At 47.0% G+C, this 15923-nt stretch overlaps 1 protein-coding gene across 1 annotated transcript in view; it reads right to left on the bottom strand.

Annotated features, from left to right (window-relative positions):
* The window catches only part of DGKI (diacylglycerol kinase iota), a 486429-nt gene extending 470517 nt beyond the window's left edge, over window positions 1–15912 (bottom strand). The window contains exon 1 of the mRNA XM_023736907.1: window positions 15831–15912. The gene's annotated coding sequence lies outside the window, so the exon portion shown is untranslated. The remainder of the gene's footprint in view (window positions 1–15830) is intronic.
* Window positions 15913–15923: the final 11 nt, after the last annotated feature.

The following is a 15923-nucleotide window of genomic DNA, read 5'->3' as shown; positions in this document are numbered from 1 at the left end:
TCCTTTCTACTCACACCCTTCTTCCTGTTACAACTGGACTCCATGACTTAGTCTAGTCTTGTACAGTCTTTCTTTTTAATCTTCATTTTTAAGAGCCTTCAGCTGCCAGGGAAATCTCAATATAATATACTGAAATATAATGAAATCTTGGCTGCAACCCCACTCTTCGGCTGCAACCAAATTTTCTTCTGTACCATATTAACTTCAAAAACTGTAGAATTCTCAATTATCCAGAGCATCCCATGGAGGTTAACACTGGCTGTTGTAAAATATGGCCCCAAAAACGTACGTGATTGTCAGCCATGTTTTCTGAAGACACTTCCAGATCCTTAAAACTGCAGGTGGCCACACAACATGGGAATGTGGTTATTAGGTGATCGGCTATATTGAATTTTCTCCGCAGAGTCAACAAATATGCCGAGGCAGCTGTTTCTTCCCCTGAAACCACTGAGCCACAGCAGCATGTGCTATATGGAGACCTGAAATGTGTTTGCTGTAGAAATGAAATGCTATTCTTGGAACACCTATGTCATTACTTTAACAGAATCTCCTTTACAATGAAATGGTTGCTGCTTAGCAACGAATGCAAAGGAAGAACCAGAATCTCTCTCTCTTTTTTTCAGTGGGCAGAGTATTAAATACATACCATGGCGCGGTGGTTTCTCTGATGATTTCGTGCATATAGAAGAGTAATAAGGATAACAACGAGGTTATCCTCCTTGTCAATGGAATATAGATTTGGTACACGGTTGTAGTCATCATTGGGTGTCGAGTCGATTCTGACTCACGGCAACCCCTTGTGACAGAGGAGAACTGCCCCCTAGGGTTTTCTAGGCTGTAATATTGACGGGAGAGGATCGACAGATCTTTCTCGCACAAAGCGGCTGGTGGGTTCGAACTCCCAACCTTTTGTTGTAGCGACCCTATGTGACAGAGTAGAACTGCGCCACAGGGCTTCCAAGGAGTGGCTGATGGATTCAAACTGCTGACCTTTTGGTTAACAGCTGTAGCACTTAACCACTGTGCCACCAACTTTCACAATTGTGATTAACAACTGAGATAAATTCATGTAAATGAAATTAATGAAAGGAGAATGTTGCTAACTATCATTCCGTAGCGAGGTTAAGTGGAAGCAGAGCCTGAAATGAAAAGAACATGAGACCTCGGGTCCAAAATTGGCCGGGGCCTGACTGTGTTCCTTGCAGACAGGTTGTGATTGTTATTAGGCACCATCGAGTCAGCCCCCAACTCATGGCAACCCCACGCACATCAGATGAGAGGCTGCCCCGTCCGTGTGATCCGTAGTGTTTCCACTGGCTGATTTTTCAGAAGTAAATCACCAGGCCTTTCTTCCTAGTCTATCTTAGTCTGGAACTTCTGCTGAAATATGTTCATCATCACAGCAATGAGCAAGCCTCCACTGACAGATGGGTGGTGGCCGTGCATGAAATGCACCAGCTGAGAACCACACCCAGGTCTCCTGCATGGGAGGCAAGAATTCTGTCACTGAACCAACAATGTCCCCACTTGCTGGCGGGTGGTTTGGGGAGTCACGTAGCCACTGAGCCTGTTTCCTTACCTGTACAAGGGTTATGGAAACAATACCTGCTCGACCTGTTGCCTAAGCTCGTTCTAAGGGTAAAATTAGATCAATTATGTGCAAACAATTTATAAATGGCAAAGCCCCAAAAGCACTATCACGTTTTTTATTAAGTACCTAAATTTAGTCAATATTAACAGTTGAAGAAATCTCCAAAAATTTGTCTTCAAAAAAAAATCCCTTAGACTTCTTTATAAGTAAGCCAGCATTGGCTCATAGAAAGCTTCTGTTTTTATCTTTAAATAGCTTCAAAGTTTATTTTTGAACTAGAGATTTATTTTCCTAAGAAATTCTGAAGGTTTTCTTCAAATGTGAAAGGATGACTCGGGTTTTTGAAATGTTTCTTTGGAAATTTCTAGGTGTCTATAACGGCACACATGAACATACATATAAATTCTGAAGGATGTTTTTATGGAAAAACTTATATTGCAAAAGATTGTCACCTGAGTAGATCCTCTAGATAAAGGTAAGAGATCCAACTCTTCCAAGAATATAAAATTTAAAAAAAAAATCAAATGGCACTTATGATGCCATTTCAGCTACAGAAAGGGTACATCAATTGGCCTTAACTTCTTCACTGGATCTCAGTCCATTGTACCATGACCCCCTCCCTTCAAGTTCCACCCTAATTATGGCAATTCCCAAGACCTTGCACTGCAGGTGGAGTTTAAGGGGTAGTACCAGGCTGTAAAGGAGCCCTGGAGGCACAGTGGTTAAGCACTCAGCTGCTAACCTATAGTTCAGTGGTTCAAATCCACCAGCCGCTCCACAGGAGAAAGATGTGGCAGTCTGCTTCCATAAAAACCACAGCCTTGGAAACCCTATGGGGCTGTTCTACTCTGTCCTATAGGGTTGCTACGAGTCGGGATTGACTCGACGGCAATGGGTTTGGTTTTGGTTTTGACCAGGCTGTAACCAAGGCTGAAGACCCGATAGATCACAGCAGAACACTGTCCAGTACAGAGCTGCAAGATGAGCTCTCTACGTTGGAAGACAACAATGGACTGAAAACGAGACAAGATCATGAGGATGGCATCGGGCGGTGGTGGTGTACATGAGTCAACATGAGCTGGAGTCTAGTTGGTGGCAACTAACAGCGGCCAGGCTCTAATCCCTGCAATCACTTCCTGGCCCCAGAAGACTGGTTTTATCCTCCCATCTCATGCAATGGAAGATTCATATAACATAAAAAATAACCACCATGGAAAGCTCAATCTTGGCATCCTTATGACCGACAGGAGCATAGCTTTCCAAAGAGCTTGGGCAGGAAGGGGATACTGGTTCTCCCAGCCAATCAGTGTTTGTTAAGGCCTTCTGGATGTCCTATGTGACACCTGGCTGGACCCACTAAGATGAAAAACAGCTCCCTTCCCTCAAGGGGACTTACGCTAATAAGCCACTAGACTGTGAAAACATGTCTATTTACACACAGAAAATGAGAAACAGTGAAAGAAGAACCCGACTCAGCAGCTGCATTAGGAAAGCAATATGCAAAGATAGTCACAGGCAGATCTCTCTACCACTTAACCAGCTGTATGACCTCATGCATGGGGGCACTGATAGTTCAGTGATAGAATTCTTACCTTCCAGGCAGGAAACCCAGGTTCGATTTCTGGCCAACGTACCCCATGCGCAGCCACCATCCGTCAGTGGAGGCTTGCATGTTGCTATGATGCTGAACAGGTTTAAATGGAGCTTCCAGACTAAGAACGACTAGAAGGAAAGACCTGGCGAACTACTTCTGAAAATCAGCCAGTGAAAGCCCTATGGATCACACAGTCTGATCCGCAACCGATGATGGGGATGGCGCAGGACTGGGCAGCGTGAAGAAAGCAAACGGTCATTAAAAGGCAGGAAAGAAAGAAAAGACCAAAATGGATGTTAGAAGAGACTCTGAAACTTGCTCTTGAACGTAGCGTAGCAAAAGCAAATGGAAGAAATGATTAAATAAAAGAGCTGAAAGAGATTTCAAAGGCAGCTCGAGAAGACAAAGTAAAGTATTATAATGAAATGTGCAAAGAACTGGAGTTAGAAACCCAAAACGGGAGAACACGCTCGGCATTTCTCAACCTGAAAGAACTGAAGAAAAACACTCAAGCCTGAAGTTGCAGTTTTGAAGGATTCTATGGGCAAAATACTAAACGACACAGAAAGCATCAAAAAAGAAAAAGAAAAGGAAGGAATACACAGAGTCACTGTACCAAAAAAAAATTAGTCAACATTCAACCATTTCAGGAGGTAGCATATGATCAAGAACTAATGATACTGAAGAAGTCGTCCAAGCTGCACTGAAGGCACTGGCAAAAAACAAGGCTTCAGGAATTGACGGGATACCAGTTGTGATGTTTCGAAAAACAGATGCAATGGTGGAAGTGCTCACTCATCTATGCCAAGAAATGTGGAAGGCAGCTACCTGGCCAAACGACTGAAAGAGATTCATATTTGTGCCCATTCCAAAGAAAGTGATTCAACAGAATATGGAAATTATCAGACAATATCATTAATGTCACATGCAGCAAAATTTTGCTGAAGGTAATTCAAAAATGGTTGCAGCAGTACACCGACTGGGAACTCCCAGAAATTCAAGCTGGATTCAGAAGAGGACATGGAACAAGGGATATCATTGCCGCTGTCAGCTGGATTTTGGCTGACAGTACAGAATACCACAAACATGTTTACCTGTGTTTTATTGACTATGCAAAGGCATTCGACTGTGTGGATCAAAATAATTACAGATATAATTGAGAAGCACAAAGAATCTGTACACAGACCAAGAGGCAGTTGTTCGAACAGAACAAGGAGATACTGAGCGGTTTAAAACCAGAAAAGGTGTGCGTCAGGACTGCATCCTTTCACCATACTTAATCAATCTGTATGCTGAGCAAATAATCTGAGAAACCAGACTACACGAAGAAGAACACAGCATCACGATTGGAGGAAGACTCATTAACAACCTGCGTTATGAAGATGACACAACCTTGCTTGCTGAAAGTGAAGAGGACTTGAAGCACTTACTGATAAAGATCAAAGACCATAGCCTTCAGTATAGATTACACCTCAACATAAACAAAACAAAAATCCTCACAACTGGACCGATAAGCAACAGCATAATAAACAGAGAAAATATTGAAGTTGTCAATAATTTCATTTTACTTGGATCCACAATCAATGCCCATGGAAGCAGCAGTCAAGAAATCAGGATACATACTGCATTGGGCAAACCTGCGGCAAATTCCTCTTTAAAGTGTTAAAAAGCAAAGATGTCACTCTGAGGACTAAAGTGTGCCCCACCCGAGCCACGGTGTTTTCAATCACCTCATACGTATGTGAAAGCTGGGCAATGAATAAGGAGGACTGAGGAAGAACTGATAGCTCTGAGTTACGGCGTTGGCGAAGAATAGCAGCTCTGGACACAGAATAAAGGTCCCTAGATGGTGCAAAGTTTGCACTTGACTGCTGACCTAAAGTTGGAGGTTTGAGTTCACCCAGTGGTGCCATGAAAGAAAGGCCTTGAGATCCGCTTCTGTAAAGATTACAGCCGAGAAAACCCTATGGAGCATTTCTACTCTGTAACACATGGGGTCGCCATGAGTTGGAATGGACTTGACGGCAACGGGTTTTTATTTTTTATTTTTTTGGCACAGAGTGAGTATTTAATAAAATTAGGAACTTATAATAATAAACATTCACAAGTAGGTAGGTAAGCATTTGAGCACTTGCAGTGAGCACTGGAGCCAAGGAAATCGTTTTTCTTCTCTTAGCTGCCATTTACAAAAGTTTGGAAGTACATGGGCTGCCGTAGCTGCTCCGGGAAACAGTCTCTCAAAGGTAGATCAGGCGGGGTGGGAGGGCTCCCGCCCAGCGGCTGTTCTTAGAGAGACTGGGAGGGTCACTGTCAGGGAAGACCATGCTCTGCAGCTTCTGGGGCTCAAGGCGTTCCCACTTCCTGTCCAGCATTAGGGGCTAAGGACAACACTTCCATTGGAGAGAAACAAAAATACACTACCGCTTCGTCTGTCATTGAGAGGGGGCCAACTTAAATGGGAGAAACTGTTTTAAACCAGGCTCTTTTCTCACAGACGTCTTCGGGTAGCGCGCGCTGTCTGAGAGAGACGGCCTCAAATCCTGTTACACACACAGGACGAGGAGGAGATCATGGTCCTTCCAGTCTGAAGAATGTTTTAGAAGTTTGTCTCAAAATGATATGTGGAGCTGCTTCCAACTGTTTCCACATCAGCTTGCATAAAGCTCTTTTTATCTTTAAACAAGCGGCTTTCAAGTTTTTCTTTTTAAACAAAAACGTATTTTTCCACAGAATTCTGACATCTTTCTCATTTACAAAGGAATGACACATTTTTTAAATGTACTTTGGAACGTTCAAGGAGTCTATTTTCTGGCTATTTCCTGCAAATCCACATGATACCCAAAAGGAACCAAACTGCCCTATCTTTACCATTAGGGGAAAAAAAGATTTATTTTTAGATTTACTTTGAGGAAGATTTACTTCCTCAACATTTACGTCACAGTCCTGTGCCAGTTTTATTTGTTCAACAAATAGTTAACAGTCATCTGTAGCTTTAACAACTAATACTCTGTTGTTTGGCCTGGTTGAGAGAAGTGACGGAACATCCCAGAAGGCTCAGCCTTCTGTTTCTGAAACAATCCAGGGCAGGTGGCATCTGGGAAGCTTTTTTCTCTGAGCAGCAGGATGCGAAGTCAGCCGCTGTCTGGACACTCGATGAAGCAGAAATCAGCCAGTCAGGCCAGAAGAGCAATAACCTCTGTCCTATTTCTAGGGCCTCAGTCCTTATCTATGTATCTGTTCCCGACACTGGACCCCTGCTACCCACGCCTCCATGCCTGACTTCCTGCCCCCAGGCTATCAGCTGGGGTCTGGGTGGCTGCTCTCTGACTCCTCAGCCCTCGGCCTCCGCCTGCTTGATTTCTAGAGCTCTCAGGAGCAGCTTCTCCTTTTCAAACGCCCTCGTCAGAGTGGGCTTTTTTTAATAAGTTGTGAAAGAAAACTGCCTGCTCTGTACCTTAATGCAAGCCAAAATTTGCCGATTAGGTCTTTTAAATGTATATTATCCACCTCATGTTCATAGTATCTGAAGAATTTTATCACTAGCTGGGGAGTCCCTGGGTGGCACAAATGGTTAAGCGCTGGACTACTAACTGGAAGACCGGTGGTTCAAACCCACCCAGAGACGCCTCTGAAGAAAGGCCTGGAGATCTGCTTCAGAAGGTCACAGGCTGAATCGACTTGATGGCAACTAACAACCACTACATGGGCGTGTGACCACCGTTGATGTTAGCAGGCGTCGCGTCAATTCCGACTCATGGTGGCCTCACCTGTGCAGAGCAGAACTGCTCCATAGGGTTTTCAAGGCTTTGACCTTTCGGAAGCAGATTGCCAGGCCTGTGTTCCAAGGCGCCTCTGGATGGGTTCAAACTGCCAACCTTTTGGCTAGTAGTTGAGCGCTTAACTGTTTGCACCACCCAGGGACTTTAGGCAATTGACTAATGTTCAATATTCTGAAGAATAATAAACAAATCTGCCATTATCTGGACTTAACTATGGATAACACCACTTTAACAAACACATATTTAGTGCTTACTTGGTGACGAGAAGCATTATAAGTATCAACTCATTTAACCTTCAAACAACCCTACAAGACAGCACTATTATTACCATTTTATAGATGAGGAAATTAAGGCACAGAGAGGTTGGGTTGCTTGTCCATGGCCACACAGCAGGTGATGGTGGAGATTTAAGCCTAGAGGGTAGGGCTCCGAAGCCACTAGTCTACTTTCTCTCTCATATAACTGAAGAGTAAGAATAGATGTTATTGCAGTTTAATTATTACTGCTTTACATGTTAACTATTTTCCCCTACATCCAAAGAAAGCCAGACCACTACCATTATAGCTTCAATCAGAACTGCTTCCTTATAACATTATGTATGAATCTGAAAATCGAAAGGCCAATCTCCATTTGAGCAAAACTCACGGAGATTAAATGGAAGAACTTCAGAAGTCCCTATAAGGCAGCCTTTGCTTTTATAAAACAATTTGCTCCATTTCAAAGGCTCACAAAATCTCAGCGCTAGAAGAGCATTAAAATTCATCTGCAAAGATCTTCTTCCCACTTCTACCCAACCACAGCTCCCACGTCCCACCTCCATACACACATCTGATGAGTTAATTTTCTCTAAGATCTGCCCGACCAGTGCTCATTCAACCTCTCTTTGAACACTATGGATATCAGGAAACTCACTAGCCATCCTTCAAACGCTTTATATGTTTCATGAATAAAAAAGTAGCTGGCACTTTTTGGGGGGAGTCCTCGGGTAGCGCAAACAGTTAAGTGCTCATCTATCAGCCAAAAGGTTGGCGGTTTGAATCCACCCAGAGGTGCCTTGGAAGAAAGGCCTGGTGGTTTGCTTCTGAAAGGTCACACGGCCTTGGAAGCCCTATGGAGCAGTTCTACTCTGTACACATGGAGTCACCATGTGTCGGAGCTGAAACGACAATACTTTTTTTTAAAACTTCATTAGTAAGTGAGTTAAAAACAAAACAAAAGCTTAGAGCCATGAAGTCGACTCAAGAAGTCTTCCTAAAATAACTTTCATACCAAAGTCAATCAGATTAGTTAGAAGGATGGAGCTGGTGAAGTAACACAGGACAGTGGTTGCCAGGGCAACCTCTGGCGGCTGGACAACCGTCAAGACAGACTCCAGGAACGCTGGGTAGCCATCTTTCTGCATTTTTAGGTTCTAATACCAGAAGGAAAAGTCAACAGCAAGTGCCCTGAGGAGGAAATCAATACTGCCCCTTGGAAAAGGCTGGGACAGATAGAAAGAAAGCTGGGAGCTAATTAGTGCTACTCAGAAGGCAAATTAAGTCCTTTTCTTTGACAAGCTGCAAATAGCTGGTCAAGTACAGCTTCTGACACCCTTCTCCAGCCTCCAACAGCTGGCTAAATGGCTGAGGCAGGTAGTCAAACAGGAAGTTGTAAACAGAAACACAGTCCCGGGCTGTTGGACGAAGTGTAAATGAGAAAGTGCAGTGTTTCTTTAGAGTAGAAAGAAAAAAACCCAATGGTTTATTTAAAGGAGGGAATTAAATTCGTCCATTCAATAAATATTTATTCAACACCTACTGAGAACGAGGAATGAGAGTTGAAGATTCAAATGAGACGTGCAGTTTCTGTCCTCAAGGAGCCAACGACCTAGCAGGGAGTAATAGTAATCATAAAAGTAACTGTGTGTGAGGTCAGGGCTCAGTCCTTTACATAAGTGACTCATATGACAAGCCTCTAGGGTAGGTGCACTACTGCCCCATCTTATGGTTGAATATGCTGGTGGCACAGTGGTTAAGTGCCTGGCTGCTAACTGAAAAGGCTGGCGGTTCGAACCCACCAGCTGCTCCACAGGAGAAAGACGTGGCAGTCTGCTTCCGTAAAGAGCACGGCCTAAAAAACCCTCTGGGGCCATTCTACTCTGTCCTATAGGGTCGCTGTGAGTCGGCACGGACTCGATGGCAATGGGTTTACGCCCAGTAGCAGGAGCCCTGGTGGCACAACAGTTAAGCACTCGGCTGCTAACTAAAAGGTTGGCAGTTTGCACCCACTCAGCAGCTCTATGGGAGAAAGCGCTGGTGATTCGCTTCCGTAAAAATTACAGCCTTGGAAAACCTATGGAGCAGTTCTACTCTGTCACACAGAGTTGTTATGAGTCAGAATCAACTGGACGCACCGAACAGCAACAACAAAGGGTTCTATAATTCACCTGGGATCAGCCAGAAGGTGCTGAGTTCAAACCCTAGTCTGGGTCCCAGAATAGACAATTACAATTCAGCCCTAGCAAACTGGTGAGAGAACTCTACGAGAAGAGAGAGAGGCCAGCCACCTACCACAGAAACGGGGCCCTTTTGAGGCCAAGCCTAAAGGGGAGGTCGGGTGGTAAACAGGCCAGAGGGGAATTGTGAGGACACTGAGTCGCTATGAGTCAGAATTGACTTGACGGCAGTGGGTTTGTAGGCAGACAGACATAACTTCTTGTGTCTTTAATCTTCTTCCACATTGCATTGGTTTATTATGCTTTGCAATAGGTTCCGACCAGTTCAAACAATCAGAAATGTCTCCATTTTTATAGTTATGTGGAGCAGATTACATTTCTAAGGAAAAAAAAAAAAAGTCTAAGGGCTCGGTTTTGTTTAGCTCCTGACCTTCCTTCCTCAGCTATCCAGCATGAGAAAAGGTCATACACCTCCACTCATTTGCAGTAACTACTGTCCTAAAACTACAATTACAGGGTCTTGGAAGAAACTGTCTCTACAGCATCACTGTTACCCAATACAGAAAGCAAATGTCTCAGCCCAAGATGTTGGTGATGGGTCTTCCACACACTTCTGTCTCATAGGTGATACCTCTGAGCCCACTTCAAGAATGCCTTGGGCGTGTATCCCAGATCCCAGCCTGGAAGAACAGAGGGGATGCAGTCTGCTGGACACTCACTGGGAGTCGTCGTTTTTTCAGATTAGAAAGTGAAGTATTAGAAAGAGTTCTCTCTAGTCTAATTTAATATGGCCCCACTAGGCAACAGAAAGGTGAACACCAGCAAAGCCCTCAGCAAACCTCCATCCAGAGCCTCCAGACCCAACACTGACACTCCCCCAGGTAGAAATCAAGCCTCTGAAAGATCCGCCAGAGCAGATTAATGTCCTGGGGACAGAGGGTAACCTAAAATCTTGTTGGGCGTGTGTCCTAACTGGGGACATGGACACTCAGACAGTGCCAGCTAATTACTGAGGAAGGGCTTTTATCTGATCCAAAAGTCTCTGAATACCCAACCAATGTGCAAAGCACAGATCAAACACAAGTTTCACTTACAAAAGTGGACAACACACTCTGATACTCAGGAGAAGCCATCCATCCACCATGACTGACTGCCACCCGGGTAAGAACAGCGTCCAGGCTTCCTGTTTGACTCCTAACCCCCAATCATCCTTCTTATCGTCCTGTCATCGTGTTTTGCAGGGCAGGACAAAGAATCAGAGGTCCTCTTTCACCTGGTTTCCCAGTGTGAGAACGCTAATGCTCCCAGCTGCCACACTTTCTTCTCACATGAAGCCCTCGGGGTACCACCACCCTGGTTTGCAAGGACAGACAGGGAAGCACAGACGTCAGCATCTCAGGAGGCTCCCTCCCAGCCCGGCCACACTTCACCCCTCATTCTGCGCAGCCCGGGGCTCCAGACGAGCCAGCTCGTCCTTGGAGGCCAGGTCCACTGACACGGCCCTGAGGTAACTGTTACAAGGGGGACGTGAAACTCTAAAGTGGCTGTTTTCACAGAGATAGCAGGCGTCAGGTGAGTGAAGCAAAATCAACATAATTTCTGATCATCGTGAGTTTCTATTATTATTACTGTTTCTGAAGTAGAAGTGGAGTTCCTTAAAATTACATAGCCAGAGTGACAAGATCCAAAGAGTAAAGTGTATAAGAGATAACAGACAACGAGCTGTGGTATGTCACGCATGAGGTGAGCACAGCTCCTGTTGCACACACACACGCACACATGTACATGCACCCACTCACACATACACACACATACATATGTCTATGTGCATACACACATGTACATGCACCCACTCACACATACACACATGCATGTACACGCACACCTGCACACATACATGCATGTACTCGCTCACACATACACACATGTACACATGCACACAGACACACATGTAGGCACACGGGCTCACATACCCACGGAAAGAGGCCAGAGCTAAAATGCATGTTTACAGAAGCAGCATGATGTGGTCTAAAGAGAAGGTGCTGGTGAGTCAGATCTGTGTTTAAATTCTGTCTCCTGCCAACCTCTATGCCTCAGGTTCTGTTTCTGAAAATACATTGCCGTTGTCAGCCTATGTCAAGTTAGCCCCCGACTCATGGCGACCCCATGCACAAAGGAACAAAATGGCGCCCAGTCCTACACCATCCCCAGGAGCTGTTGTGGATCAGACCCTTGTGATCCACAGAGTTTTCACTGGCTGGTTTTTGGAAGTAGATTGCCAGGCCTTTCTTCCTAGTCCATCTTAGTTTGGAAGCTCTGCTGAAACCGGTTCAGCATCCCAGCAACATGCAAGTCTCTGCTGACAGACAGATGGTGGCTTGGCACGAGGGGCTCTGACTGGGAATTGAACCTGGGTCTCCTGCATGGAAGGCGAGGATTCTACCACTGAGCCACCACTGCCTCCCACCTTCCTAAACTGAGATGTTCATAATCCCTTCCCAGGACCGTCATGAAGATGCAGTAAGATGTAATGTACAATAATACTCAGCCTGACACATACAAGACACCCAATAAACACCAGTTACCTTCTCTCTCTCCCTGGGTTGTTCCAAAAGCTTTTTCTTTTCTTTTATTATTATTATTTTTTGCTGACTTAAATGGGAATTCTTACCACAGTTAAAAAAAAAAAACAGTTGTTACACATTATACAGTCATTTGCACATATGAATCTATTGCAGCACCATGATTTGCAAAGAAAAAGGAAGTAGTAATTTTCAGAGAAAAGTAGGCTCGCTTGCACTGCCTTCTAAAACCTTCAGCTCGACTGTCGGCAGAGACCGTTTGCTGGGGGAGGGGGCAGAGCCTGAGATAAAGGACAATTCTCCTGGGAAAAGGGTTCCCAAAAAAAGCCAAGAAAGGAAAGATAATGAGGGGAAATCTAGGGACACGTAAAGGAGTTAATTTTACTTAACAAAGTAAAAGTCAAGCGAAATGAATACTCTGCCTCCAGAAATGGTTATTTAAAGGCTTTTTGTAAAGGGCTCCGGTTCCTAAAAAGACAGGAGTCGCTGCATATGCCCACCCACTCTCACGTATTTTTAAACCCTCGCTTATATGTTCCTTAGCAACAGAGGGAGCAGATACGACCCCTCTACACACATATGCAGACGCGTGCACGCGCACACACACGCATGTACACGAACACGCCCCCTGTCCCAAATCCCCGTTTCTTTCAAGTGTCATTTCACCAACACCCATGTTCTTCACAAGACCTTTCGTACCTACCTGCAAATCCCCACTTCCCCACTTCAAATGACCCTCTGACTCGAGCAGCCACAGTTCACACCCTAACTGAACTCTTTCGCTTGGACTCCGCTCGAGAGGTCTTCCTGGCCGCCCTCCGCTGGCCCCCACCAGCCACTGCCCCAGGTGCCCTCAGAAACACGGTGACGTGGTCCAGACTGCAGAGACAACAGCCACCTCCAGCCAGAAGCTGCCCTCTCCTCCCAGACCACTCATCAGCCCACCAGCAAAGTGGTCAGGCCCCCCCCACCAGCTGGCTCCAGCACACGTGGCTACCGTGGAGAGGGCCAGACCACGTGCCGGGACACTAAAGAAATAATAACCAACACAGAGACGGTCTCCAGGCCCCCAGGACAATCACCTACCGTCTCATGCTCCTTCCTCTGACATAGGGACTGCTGATGGCATGGCCTCTGAGCTCAGACATCAGTGGCACTGCCTCTGAAACCAACAGGTAGGACAGCAATTCCCACATACTGGTGTGCCTAAGCATCATCACCTGCGCGGTTGTTGCGTGCTGTCGAGTCGATTCCGACTCATAGCAACCCTACAGCACAGAACTGAACTGCCCCATAGGGTTTCCTATGCTGTAAACTTTATGGGAGCAGATTGCCAGGTCTTTTCTCCCACGGAGCAGCTGGTGGATTCGAACCACTGAGCACTTCAGTACCCGAGCATTGTATCCATTCTCCACAGGGGCTCCTATCTCCTGGGGAGCCTGTTGAAAATTATTGCCCGCAGACAGTTTGATTCTGTGCGTCTGGGGTGGCGGGCATTTTGAACCAGCCACCTGAGGAGGCGCCAATGCAGGTGGTTCACTGGACGGGAGACTGTAATGCTCTATTTACGAGGAAATGATGCTCGCAAAGCGGAGCCCACCTCTGTGGACTGTAAGGCAGATCGGCATTAGCATTCACCTACAGAGAAACGCAGCCCTGTGTCCACGTCTGCATGTGTGCACACTTGTCTGTGTCCATGTCTGTGTGTGCACACTTGTCTGTGTGTGCATACTTGTCTGTGTGTGTGTCCACATCTGCGTGTGTATACACTTGTCTGTGTGCGCCTGTTCCACATCTACATGTGCGTGCACTTGCCTGTGTCTCTGTCCACGTCTTCATGTGTGCACACTTGTCTGTGTCTGTCTTCATATGTGCACACTTGTCTGTGTGTGTCTGTGTCCATGTCTGTGTGTGCACTCTTGTCTACGTGTGCCTTTGTCCACGTCTGCGTGTGTGCACACTTGTCTGTGTGTATGTGTCCATGCCTGTGTGTGCGTCCATATGACTGTGTGTATGTGTCCACGTCTGTGTCTGTGAGCACCTGTGTGTGTGCCTGTGTCCACATGTGTGTGTGTACAGGCACTTGCCCATGTATTTCTGTGTACACACTTATCCGTGCGTTTGGAGTGTGCAACTCAGAAAGCCCCAACCTCACCGAGTGCACGTTTCCAGGAGAGAGGCTGAGAGGAGGGCCCCGCCAAGAGGAAAGCTGAGCTGATTTCCCTTGCAAACTCGGTTTTGCAGCCCTCCCCAGTGAGGAGGGTGCTGAACGCCAGTGCCACCGAAGAGTCCCTCGGCCCAGGAGCCGGCCCCAGATGCACTTCACGTAATCACCTGGCCCCAGCCCAGGGCTCCTGAATTGGGATGAGCTTGGTGTCCGCTCCTGGAGGCCTCACAGTGATCGGAACCAGTAAGTGGAACTACCTATGTACTACCCTGCCTCGGGAGAGCTGCCCCTCCCCAACACCTGCCTATTTTTAGAAACCAAACACCTACAGAGAGAGCTCCACTTGGCCCTGCTCTGTGAGTAACTAAAAGAGGCACTCGGGTGAGAAACTCAGTGGACACAATGCACGCACGGGATCAGGAGCAACGACCTGGCCAGAGGAGATGCTTGAACACAGAGCACACGTCCTGATGGCAGGCCGGATACAGGCCATGTCTGCCGGGACCCAGTGATTCACACAAAAGCCCCCACAGAGCAAGCCCACCCCCTCACAAACGCACACGCCCCTGTCATCTGCCTTTGCTTACATAACAGCACATGGCGTGGCAGCCGTCATACTTTATACTGCTTTCTGGAAGGGACGTGGTAACTCAGTGGGAGTGGAGCCACCAGGATGCTGTCACTGACCCCTTTTCAAGAAACACTCGGAGCCCTAGCAAGTGTTTGCTGTCCTATGCTGGTCTATCACCTGGACTTTTAAAATCCGCATGCAAAAAGGGTAGTGACATCAACTGTTCCTCTGGAACTCTCCAGGTCTGTGCACATGTTAATTCTTGCCTGGGGATGGGGGCGGGGGGAGCCTCTTCAACCCTCATTTCTCATTTTGGTATCCTGACACAATTTGGGATGATCTTTTATTATAATTTGGTGGCAATTTCTCCCTCACTACCCTTGTCTCCCCAGTACATCCATCCTGAGGTGCAAGTATGGCCCCATTCTCTCTCTGGTCCCTAGCTGGCCATGGGCGCCCCCACAGCATCTTTCTGGGCACATCCGCAGAAGGAGCGAGCACGTGGACCGCCATAACCAGCTGCGTATCTACAGGCACCAGCCCTCCTCTGACTCGGTCCACGGGGAGTTCCCAAGCACGTCTGATTTCCAGAAGGATTTCTCTCGGTACAGCGCCGTTCCAGCCTACCTGCCTGCCGGCGGGAGTGATCTCAACTCTCGAGTTACTGCCAAGGCTTCGTCTAGTGACATCTAGAAGGGTGGCGAGTGGTTGAAGACGGCTCCGGCTTAGGGGCAACTTTGAGGACGACTCTCCAGAAAACTGGCATCTCCGTCTCTGCCTACAACACACACACACGCGCACACACACACACACACACACACACGCGCGCGCGCACATTTTGCTGTTGCTGTTCTGCCTTCATGTTATAGAGGAAAACCCAGCAAAACCCGGCGCGCGCAGCGTCCCTCGAATCCAGAATGGTGGGATGGAAAGAGAAGAACAAAATCCCCGAGAAGGACGCGAGAGGAGCCAGAAGAGAGGAGCGAGCCACACACACACAGAGAGAGAGGCGGCGCCGCGGGTGCCCAACTCCGTGCAAGGCGCCTGCAGAAGACGGGCGGGTGTCGCGTGCTTGGTGGCACCTGCCCGCCGGCCGCCCGCCCCACACCTACCTGTAAGAGACCTGCTTCCGGAAAGTTAAGTTCCGCAGCTTCTCCTCCAGCGCCTCGTCCTTGTCCCCGGCGTCCGCCGGCCCCTCGGCCGCC

The sequence above is a fragment of the Trichechus manatus genome, unplaced genomic scaffold (genome assembly GCF_000243295.1).
Source record: "Trichechus manatus latirostris isolate Lorelei unplaced genomic scaffold, TriManLat1.0 scaffold00093, whole genome shotgun sequence".
Classification (NCBI taxonomy): domain Eukaryota; kingdom Metazoa; phylum Chordata; class Mammalia; order Sirenia; family Trichechidae; genus Trichechus; species Trichechus manatus.
This window is presented reverse-complemented; position numbering and strand designations above follow the sequence as displayed.